Source organism: Zophobas morio, unplaced genomic scaffold (genome assembly GCF_036711695.1).
Source record: "Zophobas morio isolate AGI-343-1 ecotype UQ-CSIRO unplaced genomic scaffold, CSIRO_AGI_Zmor_V1 ptg000029l, whole genome shotgun sequence".
Taxonomy (NCBI): Eukaryota; Metazoa; Arthropoda; class Insecta; order Coleoptera; family Tenebrionidae; genus Zophobas; species Zophobas morio.
The window spans coordinates 2,924,221-2,945,325 of NW_026972134.1; the positions used below are offsets into that span (position 1 = coordinate 2,924,221).

Genomic DNA, 21,105 nt, shown 5'->3' on the forward strand with positions numbered 1-21,105 from the left:
GAGAGGTGTTGTGCGGTAGGCTTGCCGATAGAATAGAATCACCGTCGCAGTGGAAAAACAGCCGCGGCCAGGAGTTCCAAACTTCGTTTATGCTTCAGCGCCCCAATGGGTATTTTTGTTGTGCTCTAGAACGTCTGTAATAACTTGTGTATTTGCATCCAGTTACCTTAATTTAGCTTTTTATTTGTTTTTATTAAATGTGTGATATTCAAATATTTGCATTGATTCAGAACGTTCAATTTGATTTCATTCCACGTCATTCAAAGTTTTTTTTGGAGCTGAACAGCGACTGCGATTTGCCCCCTTCTGGGCAGCCTGAGGGCAAGTCACGAGTCACCCTCGCACGCAGTTTTTTTTTTTTTTTGTTAGTGGAGCAATCAATAATTTTGTGTCCCTGTCCCCTATAAATTTTGTGTTTTATTGAGTGGTACTTTTCCAACCCTGGGGTTCACGATTTGCATCTGAACGCATCCCGCCATTTTTCAAAAACACAACGTAGGGTTCCATTTTGTAGATAACGCAATATGCACGCACTTTGCTCTGGTTTTTTGTCACACATTTACTCACTAGCTGCAATCCAACGACGTAAAATTTCTCGATTTCCTTCTGGGAGTAGATTCGAAAATGTGTACCACAACCGCCCACGATCTCTTCTGACGACCAGAGACTTCAAGTAATCTCTTCAAGAACTAATGCATTGCTTTTCAAAAAACGTAATGAGTAATTGCAACGAATTAAGTACTTTTTGAGTAATTTAGTCACTTTTATAATTAATTTTTTCAATTACTTTTATTAACCCAAATACTCAAAAATTTTGTTTTGTTTTTCTCCACGAATCGTTTACCTGACCTGCTGGGATTATACCTGGTGTGTCTCCACAAAGAGAAGATTAACCCAGTAGGGAGTTAAAATCTAAAATGAGTTTAGCACAGATTTTGTTAAGAAACCAGGTAACCATAATAGGTATACATAAGCTCTTCATCATTTTAAGGGTGAGCTAAAGGATATTCCAACATAGGCAAATACATATAAACTTCATCCCAAATTTTAGTCCGGTCAAAATAGACATTCTAAATAACAAAAACTCCGACAGAGCTACATTTTGGTAGAAACCTTGGGTACACCAGTAGAAATAAAGTGCCAAAAGTCCCCATAGATCCCACGTGTGCTAAAAGAGCTATTTAAGATCAAAGGTCAAAATTTTTGTTGTTTTTTGGGGTTTTCTCGAAAACGGTAAGTTTTATCAAAAATATAGCTCAAACAAAAATTGTAGGTCATAAAATTATCTACAAAAAAGATCCTTATACTTTTTTTCCAAATTTTTGTTTAAAAGTTGTTGCAGTTAGCATCGAACTTTTATTTATAGCTAGAGTGGAATAGAATGTATTGTAACATGTTGCTCTATACTAGTTGTGAAAAAACTGTTAGTTCGGTGTTATATAATAGCGGGGTAAAGAGTAAAGATCACGAAACCGATGCTATTATAGCCTTAAAAGACCTATTAGGTATAAAAATTAGTCGATTCGGCCTGTTTGTAGATTTAGAAGATTTTTTTCAAATTTCCTTTAGATAATAATAAATTAGCGATTGGATGTTTTAGATAAACCATTTTCATAAGATAAATTTTTTATAAAGCTAATGCAAGTAGACATTAGAATCATTTGAAAATAGATAATAATTTCAAAAGAATTTAATTGTTTGTAGTTGTTTTTGAGCCTTTCTAGTGACATAATTTTAGATGTATAGTTTAGATAATTCTTTTAGTTATAAATGGCATTAGTGTTTTTGTGTTTAATTATGAGGTTATGTCTAATATAGGTGTATTTATGATAATAATTCTGAAAAATTAAGTCTGAGTATTTATTTAACTAGAATACCATTATATAAACAAATTTAAGCTTCCTATTACGTTCCACTCATCATAATTTTGTTTCTGTTCTTATTCGTACTTTCAAAGCTTTAGAGAGTTCTTTTTGTTTTAGTTTTTTTTGAAACGAACGAAATAAAAATCAGAAGGATTAAATACCACAACTATTTTTCTTTATTAACTTTATTTTAACATTCAATATATGAAATACTTATAAAACTAAAATCAACCACCCACCACAAAGGGGGCTGATCCCCGATCCTGAAGAGCAGGCTGGCATATTGGTTGTAACTCAGGTGCGCGTCGCGACGTCACGTCTTATAGGTACTTCTGAGATTGAATCCGCGACTCTGACGCTGGGAGGAGCGGATGTACTTGCGTCGAGAGAAAGCTCGTCCTCATCAGGGGACGGGAGAAAATTTTTTCCTTCTTCGTCAATGTTCCCCTAAAAATAAATTAGCCGTTGTAAAAATCTAATATAAACTATGAATAAACTTATAAAAACGCTCACTCACTGTTGCTTGTTCTTATTTTTTTTTAAAGAGTAATAAAACTGATCCCACGTTTAGAGCAAATTCTTGAAGAATGTCGAAAATAAAATAAACAAGATATCAAAATGAAGAATTTAATCCCAAGTAAAGCGACATCTAACAATTACAGGACAAATAATCAGAGTATGCGTAATAATATACAAAACTCACTTGACATACACCTTGTAAAACTTTTATGACTTAAGAGGCTTAAGCCAAAGCACCCTTATAAGTCAAACTGGCTATTGTATAACTTAACTCAGTTCACATATAGCTAGTAAAACTTTACAGCTCCATTATGCCAACAATAGACAGTAATAATCCCTACGGTTCGGGTCCATAAAGCTTAAAATAGCCAGTTTGACTTACGGGTGGTTTGGCTTAAGCCGCTTAAGTCATAAACTAAAAGTTTTACAAGGTGTATGTCAAGTGAGTTTTGTATTATCATGTACGTTACAACCCACAAAAGAGAACCCAACCGGAACCGCAATCGAATGGCAAATTATCAATACGAGTATATAAGAATGGCATCGGAGAACACATCTGATTTTATCAATGTTAAAGATTTCGCTAAAAAAGGTTCAACGGAAGAGCTATTTATGACTCTATATTGAGAGCGGTCGGCCAATAACGGACACATGATGTATAAATTAGCCAAAAAAAGAGACAAATAAACGCAGAATTAAATTTAATTTAACAAAATAACAGAAACAGAGCGACAATTTGAGAGATGTCTGTAAGAGTTAACGGCATTGTTTTCGTGTGAAAACGTGCTAAACTTATAATCAAATGATGAAAAACACTGTTTACAACAACACCCTCCTTTATTATTTTAAAACATTAATTAATTAAGAAAATATCGTACTTCGTCTGTTTCTGTTATTTTGTTAAATTAAATTTAATTCTGCGTTTATATGTCTTCTTTTTTTTTGCTTATTTGTACAACATGTCTGCCAATAGTAAATGATTCTTTAATAAAATAACGATCACTAGTTAAATTAATAATTTTTAAAATGGTTTTGTGAAATTTTTCAGGGTCCGGTTTTTTTTTGCTGGTCAGTGTATTTTTTAGTTCTTTTTGGATAAAAATATTACAAGAAACGTAGCATAGTTGCTGGAAAATTGTTTTCGGCGGATGGGCATAATAGGCTCTGCCTCTGCCCAACGTTTTCAATAATAATAATAATAATAATAATAATAATAACAACATCAAAGTATTGCAACCGAAATCGTACTTTATTTTGCACATTTTCGTATCTTAAAAAAAAATAAGGTGGCCCGTTTTTCGTGCCGGTGAGTGCATCGAGAGCAATTAATAAGTTTAAAACTAATTTTATTTAGAAATACGCCCAGGAAGTAAAAAGTTGTACTTAGCAGTTTTATTATTGATATACAATATATCTATATTATACAGATTATTTTAATAATTTGGCCATAACGGCACTTTGACCCGAAACAGTATCTATAACAATATTAGAGTGAATGTCATCTAACATGATACTTTCAACAAATATCATTGTAAATGCATCCAAACGATCATCAGTCATCCGTCAAACTGTTTCGCAATCTGTTTTTGACAATTTTAAGCTTCGAAAAACTCTTTTCACAACCAGCAGACGAAATAAATAAAGTTAACAAAAATTTATACACAAGAAAAAGATTTTCATAAGCACTTGAACAAAGGTTGTGTTTCATTAAAACTGTATAACAACACAAAGCACACTCTTTGCAGAATTTGCAGGGGTTTGGGCTACCACAATCGTCACACAAAAGTTGAATCTTCGGATATAGTTTCTTTTAATTGATCCCATTTTGCAGCAAAATCTCAAAGTTCTTCTCGTATTTGAGACGGTGTAATTTCGGCATTAAATTTTATTAAAATATTTTTTTTTTAGTTTTTAGTAAATCTTGTACTAAAACTTTGCACAATAACGTGCAAAACTACATTGTATACATCAATTTTATATTTTTCGTAGGAGTTATCAATGCTATAGTCTGAAGTTCTTTCACCGGACATTTTTTTTTACGAATTCGCAGAATATTTAATTCCGAATAATTGATAACCGTAGACGCGTTGTTTTCTTTTCCCAATTCATTCTTTGCCCATTCTACAAATTTGTCTGTTAACTTTAAATGATCAAAATCTCTGGAGATTGCAGTTAAAGAATTTTTTTGTTTCAGTAATCATTGTTTGCGCTGTAATTAGGGTATGCTGAAAAATTCTCAAATACATGTTGGCGGTTAAAACGGTTTCATATTTTGAAAGTGAATTTAAGTAGAAAGTTGCTTTATATCGTGTGTCAGAACTTAAAATTTCTCTATACCAGGGGCGCCTTGTCCTATGAGGCAGGTGAGGCAGTGCCTCACCAATGAATTTTACCCCTTATTAGGATTTTTATTATTTTATACGGACACATTTCAGCCAATAATAAAATTATATTCTTATTTTTATCTCGGTAGGTACTCGTTGCTCCCTTAATTAAACAGCGCGCTTAAACACTCGGCACAACATGTATTTTGTGACGCGAATGAGGCAGACTCGAAGCTTGCCTCTACAGCATATATAGAAATCATGTCGTTAATAGGCAAGCAACCTGCAATACACTCATAAGCGGTATGAGTTGAAAAAAGACAAAATTGAGGCTAGCCTCATTTCCGTGCTTGCAAAAGAGATGGACAACTATAATATTTGCGCGCGGGGAACGTGCGATTACAATGCAGTCTGCATTCGCAGGAGTATTCATAATTAGGCCGTTGATTGTTTTTCCACAAATCTGTGTGTGTATAAATTGATTCAAAATTTCGTTAACAGAATTTTGTCTTAAAAGTGCCTACGTTTGCGTGCGTCGCGTTGGTGCTTTGTGCTTATCATAATTTGATTTCGGTAATCGTTATTTAAGATTACGAGTAAATCGGAATTTTTCTCTACTAACGTTAAATGACAATGGTAGTTTTGTTTTTTCTACTTTCACGTATGATGATAAATTGTATGTAGTTAAGGAATTAAAACCGCCGGTTCCTGATTTGAGTAAATCGTTAATTGATCCATAAAAAAAATTTAAAATAAATCCGTATTTATATTTTTTTCATTTTGTTTTTTATTATAAATCAAATTAGCTTTATTTTATGTTGTATTTGATCTTTTTCGATATGTTTTCTTTAAAGTTTATTTTAATTTTGTTTTTTGTTAGGAGTTATATTAGTTTTTTCTGACCACGCTTCCCTTTCCTTTTGTCCTGTCATTCTCATCCTTTCCTTGCAAGACCTCCTTACACCTTCACGTTGGTTCTTTGTGGACAGTTAAATGAGTTTACAAATTTGTTTATTTGACTAAATAGAAAATATTTAAGTAATCTTGATTTATTTATATTTTAGAGCGTTTTGTGCTTTGCCTCATCAATTTTTCAAGTCATGAGCCGCCCCTGCTCTATACCTCTATAATTGTAATAAAAAGGGCATTAATTGGGTCATAATAACTTCCAAATATTTTTAACACTGCATTACATAAATTTAGAATCCTATCTTGTTTCTCCTATTGTACTTAAAACTTTTCGAGAAGACTCCTTCCAAATATCCATTCTAGTGTGAGATTCTTTAAAGAAAACAGCAATAGCATTTAACAAACCAAATAAAGATGTACACTGATGTGGTTTTTGTGTAATATCTGTTATTACTAAGTTTAAAATATGAGCATAGCACCAGAGTTGTATGTGTTCAGGATTAGAAGTAGCCATCCAAGAACTAAAACCATTATATTGCCCTTGCATATTTGCGACACCATCGGTGCTGCTACCTGCACAATATTGTAAATTGATATTATTGTCGGCCAACACTTTTGCTATTAACACATAAAGAGCTTGGTCTTTTGTAAAACTTGTACTTTTTAACGCAAGCAATGTTTCATGCACAGATTCATCATCTACATATCTAATAATAATAATAATAATAGAAGTTTGATTTGTAACTGTAATGTCTTGTGTTGAATCAATTTGAATTGAATACATTTCGATATCAGTAGTTTTTTCTGAAATCTTACGCGTTATTAAATTTTTGGTAATATTTACAGTGGAAGTTATAGTTGTTTTGGATAAAAAAGACACAATATTACCCCTACCTTTCTTACTATGTGTATATAGCTTTTGTTTTTCTAAAATAATACGATTAATATGTGAATTCAATAAGTGGTCAAATTTTTTTAGCAGTAAAATAAGTTCCAAAAAGCTACCATGATTAATTTTTGAATTGGCCAAAGAAAGAATATCCTCATTTCTGTGACCTCTGTAGGCAATACCACATTTACCAATTACTTTTATTACTTCTATAATTCGCAGTAAAATATCTCTTCTATCTGAATTTGACTTAGACGAATATTTTCTTGTTTTGGTACGTAAGACAGTATATTTAATTTTTTCAATTGCATCAAATGTGCTTCAGCAGAATTTTTGTGACTTTGACTTTTTTCATGCTCATCCACTCATAAATATACTAAATTCTTTGCTGTAGACCATACAAACTTTGCAAAATAAAGTTTTTGAGAGTTCATTACAAGTTAACCAAGTAGGGGAATGTGGGGCAAAGTGGAACGTAGAGGCAAAGTGAAATTTTTGTTTAAAAACTAAATAAGTGCTGCCATCTGGGATTACTGTGCTAAACTATGTTAAGCACATGCCAAAGGTTCCTTTAGTGTAATTTCCCTCCAAAACTTCCCCAAGTTTACCTATAATTGTAAAAACAAAACATTCTTGCAGTTGGATGTAAAAAAACGGGGTGCTTTACTAAAGTTTATAGAGACTATTACAGAAAATTTTAATTTGTTTCTGTATGAGTGCAATTTGTGGGACATTTGTCTTCCGTTGAAGGTGAGTTTCAGTTGTTTTCTCTATCTTAAATTTATAACCTCAATTTTTCTTGGCTATTGGTACTATGGGGTAAAGTGAACTACTACGATGTGGGGCAAAATGAATATTTTTTCACTATGCCCCATATGAGCTAAAAACTACAAATAAAAAAGCTTATTCATATTTTCAGAATTATATCAAAATGGTCCGCAATTACAAACGAACAACAAATCAAGAATCGTGGTCTAAAGATTCCATGGCTTATGCAATTAGAGATGTGCGAAATGGGACATTAAAATTATAAGCTGCTTCTTTAAAGTATCAGATTCCCGCGACAACATTATATCGACGAGTCAAGTCAGGGAAAAACGTTATTGAAGCTTCAAATAAATCATTAGGTAGATTTAAGTCAACATTTACCTATGATCAGGAGAAAGAGTTGGCGTAATTCATATTAGAAATGGAAAGTCGTTTGTTTGGGCTTAGTTTTAAAGAACTGCGTAGCTTGGCATATCAATATGCTATAAAAAACAAGATTCCTAATAGTTTTAATCACAATACTAAATTGATGGGACGTGATTGGGTGTACAAGTTTTTAGAAAGACAAAAAAATATCTCATTACGTCTTCCAGAAAAAACTTCGGCGGTAAGAGCTTCCGCTTTTAATCCGACAAATGTTGGAAATTTTTTTAACCTGCTAGGAAGTTTGTTTGATACATTTTTCACTAGCAGCCTGGACGCATGCAAATGTCGACTCATTTAGTGGTAGCAAATTCAACTTTTGCTACCACGGGTTCAAAAAGAAAAATTGAGGTTATGTACGCAATGTTTGATGTGATTATTTCTTAAAAAATGAACAAATGTGTGCTACAAACATTACTTGAGTATACGCATGGTAGTTGGTAGACGGTAGAAGATAAAATGATTAACTCAGCGACAAGTATAAACGGTTTTCTTTGTGTTGAAGATTTAGATCAAGTTTGATTAGAAATCAAAACAAAATCACGTTGCGTCAAAAAATTGAACGTTTATTTTTCAGTTTATTGTCTTATGGTTTCTACTAGTCAAAAAAATAGTATATTAACCACGGTTGCAAAGCCACTTCTAGACCTCGCACTTAGAGCCCTCGACGCTGCGCGTCTCGGGTTCTAATTTGTGCTCGGTCTAGAATGCTTGGCTCTGCAACCTTGGCTAATAATATACTATTCCATTTTCCAGCTAGCAGAATTTTTAAGTGTGATGAGACAGGAATATCGAGTGTCCCAAATAAGCCCACAAAAATATTTTCCCTAAAAGGAAAAAAGCAGGTTGGATGTTTGTCTTCAGCAGAAAGAGGATCACTGGTTTCGGTGGAAGTGTGTTTCAGTGCTGCTGGAACCTACGTGCCTCCGTTGTTGATATTTCCCCGGGTAAGGCGTAACCCAGCTTTCGAAAACGGTTTGGCACCCGAGTCAATCGTACACTGTCACCAATCTGGATGGATGCAAATGGACATTTCCTAAAATATGCTCGGCCATCTGAAGAAAGTCCCGTTTTATTAATTTTGGATGGCCCCGCGACGCACACCAAAAATTTGAATTTAATAGAGAAAGCAAAAGCTAATCATGTTCACATACTCGTATTGCCACCTCATTGTTCGTATCGCATGCAGCCTCTTGACGTCTCATTTATGTATCCTCTTAACACATATTACGAACAAGAGACACGAATATGGCTAAGAAACAACCCTGGGAAAGTAATAACATTATACGAAATTGGCCAATTATTTGGAAGCGCATATCAAAGAGCTGCTACTGTTCAAACAGCTTGCAGTGGATTCAAAAATACAGGGATTTATCCATACAATCCCAATATTTTTCCAGAAGATTTATTCAAACCGTCCGAAACAACAAATAGAGAAGAGCAACATTCTGAAGCGAACAGAAATGCCTTTACTAATTCTGAAGCAAACGGAACCATATCTCCTCGTGCGGGTTGCTCAAAAGAAAGAACACCCTCTCCACAGGTATTTTCACATGAAGCGAATAACCATTGAACACCTCAAGATCTGCTGCCTCTGCCTAGAGCAGGGCCACGAAAAGACTCAGTACGAGAAAAAGAAAAGGAAAGACAATGATATTGACGTCTACCCCAAACATGGAGGAAATAAAACTTCAAATAGAATCTAAACGCCCTGCCAAAGTAATGTCAACCAAAAGAAAAATATCATTAGAAAGCGAAAGAAAAAAATCTCAAAAAATCAACAAGAAAGATTCATCCGACAGCGACGACAGTGAGAATACAATTAGTGATGACAGCGATTGGGAACTTTTGTCGAAGAAGTCTTCCTTTAACGTAGAGAAGGTTAATCCAGGCACAAAGTTAAAAAAAGGAGATTTTCTTTTAACTGAATTAACCGATGAAAAATATCGTACAAAAAAACAATTTGTGGCATACATAACAAAAACTATGTATTGAAGAAAATGGTTGTATATTTGTAAGCTTTCTAAGACAGTATAAGCAAACTACAGATATTTTTGTCTTCCCTGACGTGGCAGATGAAAGTGAAATAGTTTATGAAGAAATAGTAGGCAAGGTAAAGATAAACAAACTAAGACATGGCAAAATCCAAATAATATAATTCACGAAAATGCTTTTTGAATTCTATAGTTTCTATTTTTGTTAATATAAGCTGAAGGCGAATTGAGTTCCTTTGTTTTTGTTTTTTAAAAATGTTTTTTGAATTCTGTAGTTTCTATTTTTGTTAGTATAAACTAAAGGCGAAATGAGTTCCTTTGTTTTTGTTTTTTAATGTTTAATTTGTTCCATTGAGATTTTTTTTTATTTGTTTATTCTTTACATTTCAATCATTTATTATTACAATAAACTATTTTTACAGATGATTCAAATTTCCACTTTGCCCCTCATTTTTTTTCATTGTCCCATATATGGGGCAAAGCAAAACTTTTGCAGACCTTCCTAAAAAATAAAAAAACCGTAACACTGCCGCAGTAGTTTAAATTTAAAAATTACGGATTGATACTTAACACATATATCTTCTAGTACACGCAAACAAAAGCTTTACTAGGATACCATCGAGTGTGTAATTAATTATTATGTGTTAAAGGGTCCGCTTTGCCACACATTCCCCTACTTGTGTTTTTATGGTTCATGGCGAACCAAGAAGTTTTTAGGTAGTTTTAGTTAACAAAAAGTTTGCAGCATTTGGATATAAGTCAAATTTTAGGACCATTGCAGATCGTTTTGATCTTTCCAAATCTACTTGTTGGGATAGTGTGCATAAAATTGTATCAATATTATGTCAAATTTCTAAAGATCATATTGTTTGGCCAACAGAAAGGCAACTGAATGAAACCATTCAGGGTTTTCAATTACGGGGCAATTTTCCGGGCGTTGTTGGTGCGATCGATGGGTGTAATTTTAGAATATCGACTCCAGTATTTGAGTACACATCCTATATTAATAGAAATAAATACCACTCCATACATTTACAGGGAGTTTGCAATTCCAAATGCCTCTTTATCGACTGCTTTCTTGGTATATAACAAAAATCAATACATACATTTTTATTAACTTGTCCTCATTTCAGGGTATCCGGGAAGTGTACATGATGCACGAGTGTTCGATAACTCAACAGTTTTGCAAATGGTTCAATGTGAAGCCCGTTTTCCTCAAACAATGCATTTATTAGGGGATTCAGCATACCCAAATAGGACATATATATTAACACCATTTAAAGATAATGGGCATTTAACAGCTCCTCAGAAAAACTACAACAGAATTCATTCCAAGACAAGATGTGCCATTGAACAGACCTTTGGTTTACTGAAAGGACGCTTTAGAATTTTGCGTTCCATAAATAAGGTGAGAACTGACTTGGTTCCAACAATCATATTAGCTGGTTGTGTTTTACACAACATTGCTATGTGGATGGGGGATGATGACATAGAGGTGTTTGAGAAGGATGAGAATATTGCAGAAGAAGTGGAAGGTGTTCCTGAACAGCAAGGGAACCAGAAGCGTGAACACATTGTAAATTTATTATATTATGATAAGTTTAACTAACAAAAAAAAAAAAAAAAAAATTCAGACAAATGTATTTAACAATTCAATGATATAATATGTAACAAAATAAAATACTTTCTTGGTAACATCAAGTAAAAAAAAAATGATGAAAATAAAGTTTTCTTTCTACTTTACATGCAAGTTCAATTTTACACTTTATCACTCAACTTCTCAACAGCCTCAAGCAATTTGGCTTGGATAGCCATTTTCTCGTTATCTCTCCTCTCAGCTTGTTTTTTATAATCAACTAACCATGTTGGCTCATCACTCGTTTGCTGATAAGACCGCTGACGCTTGTTTCTTCTGATTTTATAGTTGTTGGGTTGCTTTTCCTGTATCGTTCCGCTAGTACCAGCATGTCTTGTACATTTTTGTCAGTCGGCATTGTGCCTAACAGTACTGGGGGTTTTATTTCTGGTGTTTGCCCAAATAATTTGTCCATAGCAGAGAAGTACGGCCAGCCTGCCCTGTCCCTTCCACTGGAATTGTTGTGATCCACTATTTTTTTATTTTGTTTTTTTTTAAGTTTTTCCATTTATTTTCCACTTACTCAATCGTTACATGGGTACGAATGCGACTGCATTTCCCCTGCTATCTGTCCCCAAACACTCCTGTTTGTACATTTTTTCGAATCAAAGCAAATTTTATGTTGCTCATACAAAGTTATGAAGAGTTTTGTTGAAGCGTCATTCCAAATATAAATCGTTGGGTTTTTCACCGGCCTTTGGATATGAGATTCTTCTGATATTTCTGATACTGCAATAAAATTTACTTTCATATTGACATGCAATTTAATAATATACATACCATCATCACACTCATCTTCTCTTGATGTCATTTTTTCGTTATAAATGTTGTTCTGCCTGGCGTCTATGGCCTGGCTTTAACCTCTAATCACTTTCTCGCTTTCTATTGTAGTTGTAGCTGCATCGTATTTTTTTTTAATGCGCATGCGGTTCTTTGTTATCGCTATTGCTACCCTGCTTCTCGAGCAGGTTCAAATGATCCAACTCGATCCGCTAACTGGTTCCTTTAACTAAATAAGCGAACACCGATCCAGGTGACCGGGTTGAATATTCCTAAACGCCTTTAGTATTGGCTTGCGATGCTCGGAGGAGTTCTATCCCATGTTATTGACAACATAGAGAGACCGATTTCATTTGCGTCAAGATCGCTGTCTACCAGTGAAAGTAACTGCAGCCAACTAGACCGCGAAGCCTTAGCAGTGATGTTCTCCATAAACCATTTCTTCATGTACCTGTTTGGACAAAAATTTACACTAATTACAGATAACAACCCCCTTACAAGAATTTTCCATCCCACGTCAAAATTACCGGCTATGACCTCCGCGAGGCTATTAAGATACGCAGTATTCCTATCTGGATTCAATTACGACATTAAATATAAAAGGGGCGTAGAGCATACCTCCATAGAACAAACAAAAATATCAACCGACATGATATTGAACCAAGAAGTAAGCCAGCTCTGTTTTTCCAGTATTCATGAAATAACAACCCTAGACCTAACAACCGAGAGCATTACCCAGATTTTCAGTAAGAATAAGAACACGTGATAGTTTGGAGAGGTGAGAGAGAAGCTGGGAAAACTGCATTACATGATTATCTTGGATTCGGGTAGAATAATCAAAAGATACATAAATCAGATGAGAACGACATTAGTACCAAAACCTGCACCAGATAGTCAACAGACTGAAAAGAGACAGCCGAGACCATTGGCGCCTTCAAATATTAAACCAAACGAGATTCCAGAAATATTTGTCAACCCAGAACCAGGTACTGTTCAAGTCCTCCTAAGTCCAACAGCAGAGGTTCCAGAACCAGAAGAACCTACAGTCGATACTCAAAACACAGTAGTATATCTATTGACCCAGATCGAGAGAGCATAGCTTTAGATACCCCAGAGCTCCAAATTGCAACCGATGAGTAGAACGATTTGACAGCAGAGCCACAATATATACGTCGAGAATCGAACCCGAAATATGACAATCCAAGCGCACTATGCGACCTGGCCGATTATAAGTAGTGATAGAGCAGAGAACTTATTTTTTTTTAAATAGTGTGGGAGGGGGGGGAGAAGAATTGTCAATAATAGCATTGTAATTATAGGTTTAGTATTAATAATTGTCATTTGTTAGAGATGTATTTTGTTTGTGTGTTACTCGTTCATAATCAGAGTCCAAACTCGAGCAACTCGAGTAGACTAGCACCGACAGTTGTTGTATCGTACGAAAAACAGAATACAGAACAGCCCACAATGATGAGTATTATTTAACCATTCCGGTCATAACAGTGAGTCACGCCTAGGGGCTGTAAAACAGTTCTTAAATTTAGAAAGTAGACTGGGCAAGGATCATCAAGTAAAATCCTCGTACAAAGAATTTATGGTAGAATATCACGTTTTAAATCACATGGCGCTCGTTCCTTTTAATACTTTGGAATCCCCAAATAGTTATTACCTGCCCCATCATGCTGTATTTAAACAAACACCGGAAGGGCCCAAACTCCGTGTTGTATTCAAAGCTTCGTCAAAATCCTCAAACGGATTAAGCCTCAATAACATTTTAATGACCGGCCCGACGATACAACAAGATCTCTTTTCCATTCTATGCCGATTCAGAACATTCCAATATGCTTTGTCTGCGAAGATAATTAAAATGTACCGGATGATATTAATAGATCCGGCCGATGCGGATTATCAGAAAATTTTGTGGCGTGATGATCCAGATCAACCAATCAGAATTTACAGGTTAAAAACCTTAACGTATGGTACGACTTGCGCTCCGTTTTAAGCAGTTCGCGTTTTGCATCAGTTAGCAATAGAATCAGAAATTAGTAATCCATTGGGTAGTCATATTATAATGAGAAAATTTTATATGGATGTTCACTGGTAGCGACAGCATTAGGAAGTAATCGAAATCAAAAAGCAAGTATCTAGTATATTACGTTCACGGGGTTTTCATTTAACCAAATGGGCATCAAATGTTAGCGGAATAGTTCAAACTGATGCAATTAAACTATTCGACACATCTAAAGTAGAATTCGAAAAAACAGATTATGTGAAGATTAATAAATCACGGATGTCGTACGTGGTAGAGCTATTCCACCATTTAGAAAAAACATTTTCAGAAGAATGTTCAGTTATGATGAAGACCTCTTTCTTGACTTGCTAAAAAATCGAAAAAGTATGGTGGTAACACTAATACATGCGGGTGCGAATTTATTCTGAATATATAGACGCACTAAGATATACAAACACTTTGTCTACTTATATTTTAGACATTAAGCGAATTTTCGCGACTAACTAAGTAAGTTACGGTATCTTATTACGTGTAACATTAACATTTTCGCTTTGGAAAGGTATCAGAGGAGAAGGTGTTGTGACGTCATATCGACCTTACCATGAACATACTGGCACTAACGGCCTAACGTTGCATGTATCTCGCGGTAACCAAATGTAGATCTGTCAAATGGGTCTAATGTGTTTCAAGTTTTGTTAGGTTATTTTCTTTGCCGCCTAATAAATTAATTTGCGTTCTGAGACTGATTGAGTGTTGACTGTGCAATTTTATATCAATTTGTGAAAAAAAAATGGTTCGTCAACAGAAGGTCAACTTATTAAAACAAGTTTTAACACTAATTAATGTCACAAGTTGCATTTTGTAGACATGATAGTTGAACCAGAAGCTAATGAAGAAGAGAACTTGGTGGAGATTTCTATAAATAGTAAGGGAGAAGACTACTCGTGTGTAGTCCCATTACATATTGCCCAGATTCTATTAAATGGTACTTTTTATAAATCTCATTTAAAGATTAGTTTATTTGTTTTCACTTCTTCCAGATCAGGAACGAGCCGATGCGTTTATCGAAGACCATATTGAAAATGTTACAAATAATGGAAACGACGACGATATTGAAAATGTTACAAGTAATGAAAACGACGACACATAACTTGCGAATGTTTGGTATACCAAAAGCAGACCCACAGTAAAATGTATGACTGCCACCAGCAAATTGTTGGAGCTTCGATTAAGATTAAAAGACAACTTTAATGACAAAAAAACTCATAAGGAAACCTTATGGCAACAAATTGTCAAAGAAATGCGCGAAGCAGGGTTTAATGTGGACGCAAAAAAATGTAAACAAAAATTCGCAAATTTGCAGAAAACTTATATTAAGTGTAAAGACCATAGGCGCAAAACAGGCACTGAACGAATTAATAACCCCCCATTTTATTTTGAGCTGGATGCGATTTTAGGGGAGAAACATAAATGTCATCCTCAAAATTTACAAGTAAAATGCACCACATTGGAGAAACTCTTAAATATTCTTGTATATGTTATGGTATTTTGCAGGACATTGAAGGTGAAGACTCCAGTACTAGCATTTATGACGATCCCACACCAAGTACAAGCAGTACTACCATGGCAAGCACTGATAGTCAAGTAAAGGTATAACTTCATTCATCAGATTTTCTAAATATGTACTGTTTGTTTACAAGAAAAGATAGGCATTAAAAATCGATTTAAGAAAGTAAAGCATGGTATTAAACCAAAAACATCCAACCAAATATATCTAGAATTCTTAACAAAACACTTACAACAAGAAGCACAGGATCGCAATCAGCATTTTGCAGCAATGCATACGCTGTTCACAGAGCAAACTCGTCAGAGAGACCGAATGCTGACAATCCTAGAAAAAATGACCAAAAAACGAAAACGCGAAATGGATTCCAGTGAAGATGAAAATTAAAACAGAAACGATTTTAAAGACAATGTTATTTCCTTCGTTAGAATTTATGTTTTGTTGTTTTTAATACATATTGTATCTATCTTTTCTTATTTTCTATAATATATATTATACATTGTTTAATAATTCTCTAGCTATTTGGTTGCTTTTGAGTTGTGCTCAAGTTTCTTCATCATTGTCTTCTGCAATGAACTCTTGTACGTTAACATCTTCATAGAGCTCATCTTCCCACTGATCTTTATTCATGTAGCAAAAATTATGTAAAACGCATGCAGCAGTGGTTATTTCAAAAGCTTTGCTAATGGAGTAGGTGTTAATGAATATTACTCTCCTAAATTGACCTTTAATGCGGGCAAAAATATGTTCGACCACAACACGATCAGCACTCAAATGATAGTTGTGCTGTCTTTCAATTCTATTTAAAGCTGGTCTACGCTTATAGGGTGTCATCATCCACATTTTTAATGGAAATGCACTATCTCCTAATATATGACATTCTTCATTAGGAAAATAGAACTGCGAACCATGTGTTGCAATGTTTTGGACAAATGTTGAGATCGAAAAGACCTATAAGTTACACTTGAGGTTCAACTTCCATAATTTCAAAAATATAAATTACTCTGGAATCATGTGCCGATCCTGGGAATCCAATAAAAACGTAAGTCAATTAATAGAATGTCTAAGATATCTATTAACATAACTGTCATGTTGAGTATGTGGCACGACTTTTATATCTATCTGGCTACCATCAATAGCACCCAAAACATCTAAAGAAAAACATGAACATGAATCATTTTGAAATATCAAACAATTTAAAAATTTACTTGGATAATGAGTAAAACCGTTTATTACATGTTCTACCTCTTCATCAGTTCGAGGCCAAAATATGTATTTCTTCTTTATTTTTAACATAATATAAAGCAAAGCATTCACTATATTCATTGCAGTTGATGGAACAATTCCAGATCTTTGCCCAATTGACAATAAACTTTCTTGGGTTGCCATATATGTTAAAAACGTAAGCAAAGCTTTCTCAGGTGGTATTGGTAAATTACCCCCGTGATATTTTTTCCTCATTAACTTATGGTTGTCATTTTCCAGAACAACATTTAATAAGTTTAAAAACGTTGACTTTTGTATTCGAAAAAACCGAAAAAACATGATGTCATGGTAATTTCTTAACCAATCTTCTTCAATCGGCCCTTTGTAATAGGTTTCACGTAATTTTATATACAAATTTGTGGCATTTGTTTTATTGAGAATCCAGTTACACAACAGAAGTTCATCAGCATCAAAAAAGTACTGTTCACATAAATTAATTACGCTGAGTGGCTCCATTTTCCACCAAAACTTTAATGCTGCACAGTTTTTGCAAATTGCAAGGTTATATTTTCTTACGTTCTTGTCACACTTCTTGACAGTCAATCATACTACATTATTTTCGTGATAATCGTCGCAGTATGTTGATTACGTCATTGTCATTAGGTGGGGATGTTACCAGTATCATACTTTTCAGTTACAGAAAGTTAGTCGCGAAAATTCGCTTAATAATGAGCAATGACACTGTTTGCGTCTTAAGAGAAGTTGGAATTTACAAGGCCAAAGAAGATATTTTTGCCAATGATTTCGTATCGAAAAGTTTAAGTAATAAAAAACTAGAAGCTACCAATCTATCTGTGCCACCACTAAGCCGACTGTCCTCCAACCACTGCGTCAACAGAACGGTCATTTTCTGTATATGGGAATGTTCATTCAAAAGTAAGAAACAGACTGATGAACGACAGAGCTTCTAAGTTGGTATTTATTAAAAATAGCTTGCAATTATTTAAAACAAAAAAGAGCAGCACTCTTAGAAATGTCTAAAATTTTACTTGTGTTATCGTTATAACACAAGTAAAATTTTAGAACTAAAAGAAAATTATACTTCTATAGATAATTCTGGAATGCAAGTTACCAGCAGTAATAGTGGTACAGAAAACAGCAGTATTGTAGCAACTGATAATGAAAGTGACGTGGAAACTGAACAGATCCATATAATTCTGGAAGAAGATACGGAAGATGTGGAAAACTGTTGATTAATTTCTTATTTATGTTCTTTTTTTTTTCATCAGTTAAAAGTAAAGAGAAACAACAGGAAATACGAAACTTTTTTGTGTTACTTTGGAATGAATTTTGTTTTTATATTTTATATCGATCTTCAAAATCTAGCTACGAGATGAATCTTGCAACTAAAAGCAGCAAGGAATTCTTCAAATATATTAACAAAACCCTAACAAGTAAAGTACGTACACTTCGTTTAAGATCAGCTGATGGTGATGTATTGACATTACCATCAGCCATAGCTGATTCGTTTGCCATTGAATTCGAACATAATTACGTGTCTGAACCACCCGGTGCTTTGCCTTCTTTATGTCCAAATACCCGGTCAATTAACAATATTCATACTGTTATTTTTACGGAACCAGAAGTTTTGAGAGTTCTCCAGTCCTTTAAATTAGACTCATGTCCTGGACCAGACGGTTTTCATCCTATATTACTGAATAAATGTGCTTCAGTTCTATCTAAGCCAATCGCTGCAATAATGCAACAATCACTTTCTGTGGGTTCTGTACCAAATGTTTGGAGGTCTGCTACAGTTATTCCAGTCTACAAAAAAGGTGATAAGCTTAATCCAGCAAACTTTCGACCTATTAGTTTAACATCGTTGCTTTGTAGATCTATGGAAAAAATAATTAGCCAACAACTAACTGAGTTTTGTGTGAACAATAATATCCTCAAGCCCAACCAGCATGGTTTCCTTCCCGGTAGATCTACAGTATCTAACCTTCTAGAGTGCCTTAACAAGTGGACCAAGGCTGTAGACAATAATAATCAGCCAATAGACATTGTTTATCTTGACTTTAAAAAAGCATTCGACCGTGTTCCTATTCGCAGATTACTACTAAAACTGGAACATTATGGTGTACGCGGTGACTTACTGAGGTGGATAGCGGAATTTCTTCAAAATCGTACCTTTACAGTTAAGATTCTCACTGAACATTCACAAGCTACACCGGTTCTTAGCGGTGTTCCACAAGGGTCCGTGCTTGGACCCATCTTATTCAACATCTATGTTAGTGACCTTGCCTCCTTGTTTAACTGTTCATCCGCGTTGTTTGCTGACGATACAAAGATATTTTCAAATCCTCTCGAGAATCCTGATGCTCTTTCTAATGATCTCAAACTTGTGGAAGATTGGTGTGACAAGTGGTTAGTATCCACAAATGAAGCTAAATGCACTGTATTACATATTGGGTCAAACAATCCACATAAATCATATTATCTTAACGGAATTGAATTGCAATCTGTAAAACAACAAAGAGATCTAGGTGTTATTATATCAAGTGACCTCAAATGGGCATCCCACATTGGTGCTGTGGTTAAAAAGGTTAACTCGCTGCGGTACTTAGTTGATATCAGTTTTAAAAATATTTATCCTGCTTTGCTAGAACGCATCTATAAATCGTATGTCAGACCAATTTTTGATTATGCCGCCCCAGTGTGGAATCCCTACTTTGCTGGTGATATCCATGTCCTAGAACAGGCACAACGACGTTTCACTAAACTGTCGCCTGCTTTAAAACATCTCCCCTATGAACAACGACTTACTGCCCTTCACTTATCTTCTTTGACTGCTCGACGAATTCGTGGCGATTTAATTGAGACATACAAAATATTGCATGGTCACTATACGTGTCATTTATCATTGTTTGTACTCAGCACTAATCTACACCTACGAGGACACAATCTGAAGCTAGTACGTGAACGGTTTTACAAATTGTGTAGGCAACACTTCCTCACAAACAGAATACCAAATTTGTGGAACACTCTGCCGGATGATGTTATCGCAGCCTCGTCACTCAATGCCTTCAAGAACCGACTTGACGCCCACTTTTCTAATTCTTTCTAGCTCTTTTTAAATTTTCATCATTATTGTATTCATATTTATTTATATTATCTTGTATTAATGCACACTCTGACTTTGTAATGAAGTGCATCGGCATTTTGCCGCCTTACTTCTACTTCTATAATAATAATAATAATAATAATAATATATTTTTACAAATAAAATCTTCGTTGTTCCTATCTGTTAATGTTTTTTATCAAGTATGTATCCTATTTCGTATTTTACAGTTTTCTGTAAAATACTGGGTATTTTACCAAAAATTTAATAAAATAAGTACCGAGTATTTTATTTTGGTATTTTTTGTTCGTAAATTCCTTCGGCAAAAAACCAAAAAAATTAAATACAGTATTTTACATCTCTGATTGGGGCTATAGATGGCAAGCATGTGGTCAAAGCATGTGGTCATTCAAGCCCGACCACATTTAGGATCATCATTTTACAACTATAAAGGCGCTCACAGTGTAGTACAGATGGCAGCATCTATGCAAACTATTGCTTTATATTAATTGACGTTGGAGCGCAAGGTCGTCAGAGTGATGGTGGTATTTTCAGAGCGACTACAGGGGCGAACGTTTTGTGAGAACGGACCAGTTCGCCCAATTTTCTTATGAGACCATTGCCAGGGAGAAACATATAGAGCGATTTTGCAAAATATAATTATAGACTTTTAGTAGGGCAAGGCGAGTAATCGAAAATGCGTTTGGGATATTGGCGGCAAAATGGAGAATATACAGGAAACCAATAATTACTAATTTGGAGATGATTGAATTCATTATATTGGCAATAGTATGTTTACATCATTTTCTAAAAAAGGCTGAAAACAATTTACCGTCTGATTTAAAAAGTTATTGCCCTTCTTCTTTTGTTGATAGAGAGGATAAAAAAGGGAATCCATTGTATGGGGACTGTAGGCAGCAGACCTCTCCTTTACCTAGTGTATCAAACATGGGGTGTTTAAAACAAAGAGCAGGAGGAAGAACTAGCTGCAATATTATTGGAAATGGAAAACAAATTATTTGGGGTCATTGTTAAGGACCTTAAAAAATATGTTTACCAATATTGCAAAAACAACAACATTAAAAACCCATTCAAT

The 21,105-nt window shown here is 34.6% G+C and overlaps 1 long non-coding RNA gene across 1 annotated transcript in view; it reads right to left on the bottom strand.

Annotated features, from left to right (window-relative positions):
- Positions 1 to 2,018: 2,018 nt before the first annotated feature.
- The window catches only part of LOC135137485 (uncharacterized), a 131,020-nt gene continuing 111,933 nt past the window's right edge, over positions 2,019 to 21,105 (bottom strand). The window contains exon 3 of the long non-coding RNA XR_010281820.1: positions 2,019 to 2,312. This is a non-coding gene — a long non-coding RNA (uncharacterized LOC135137485). The remainder of the gene's footprint in view (positions 2,313 to 21,105) is intronic.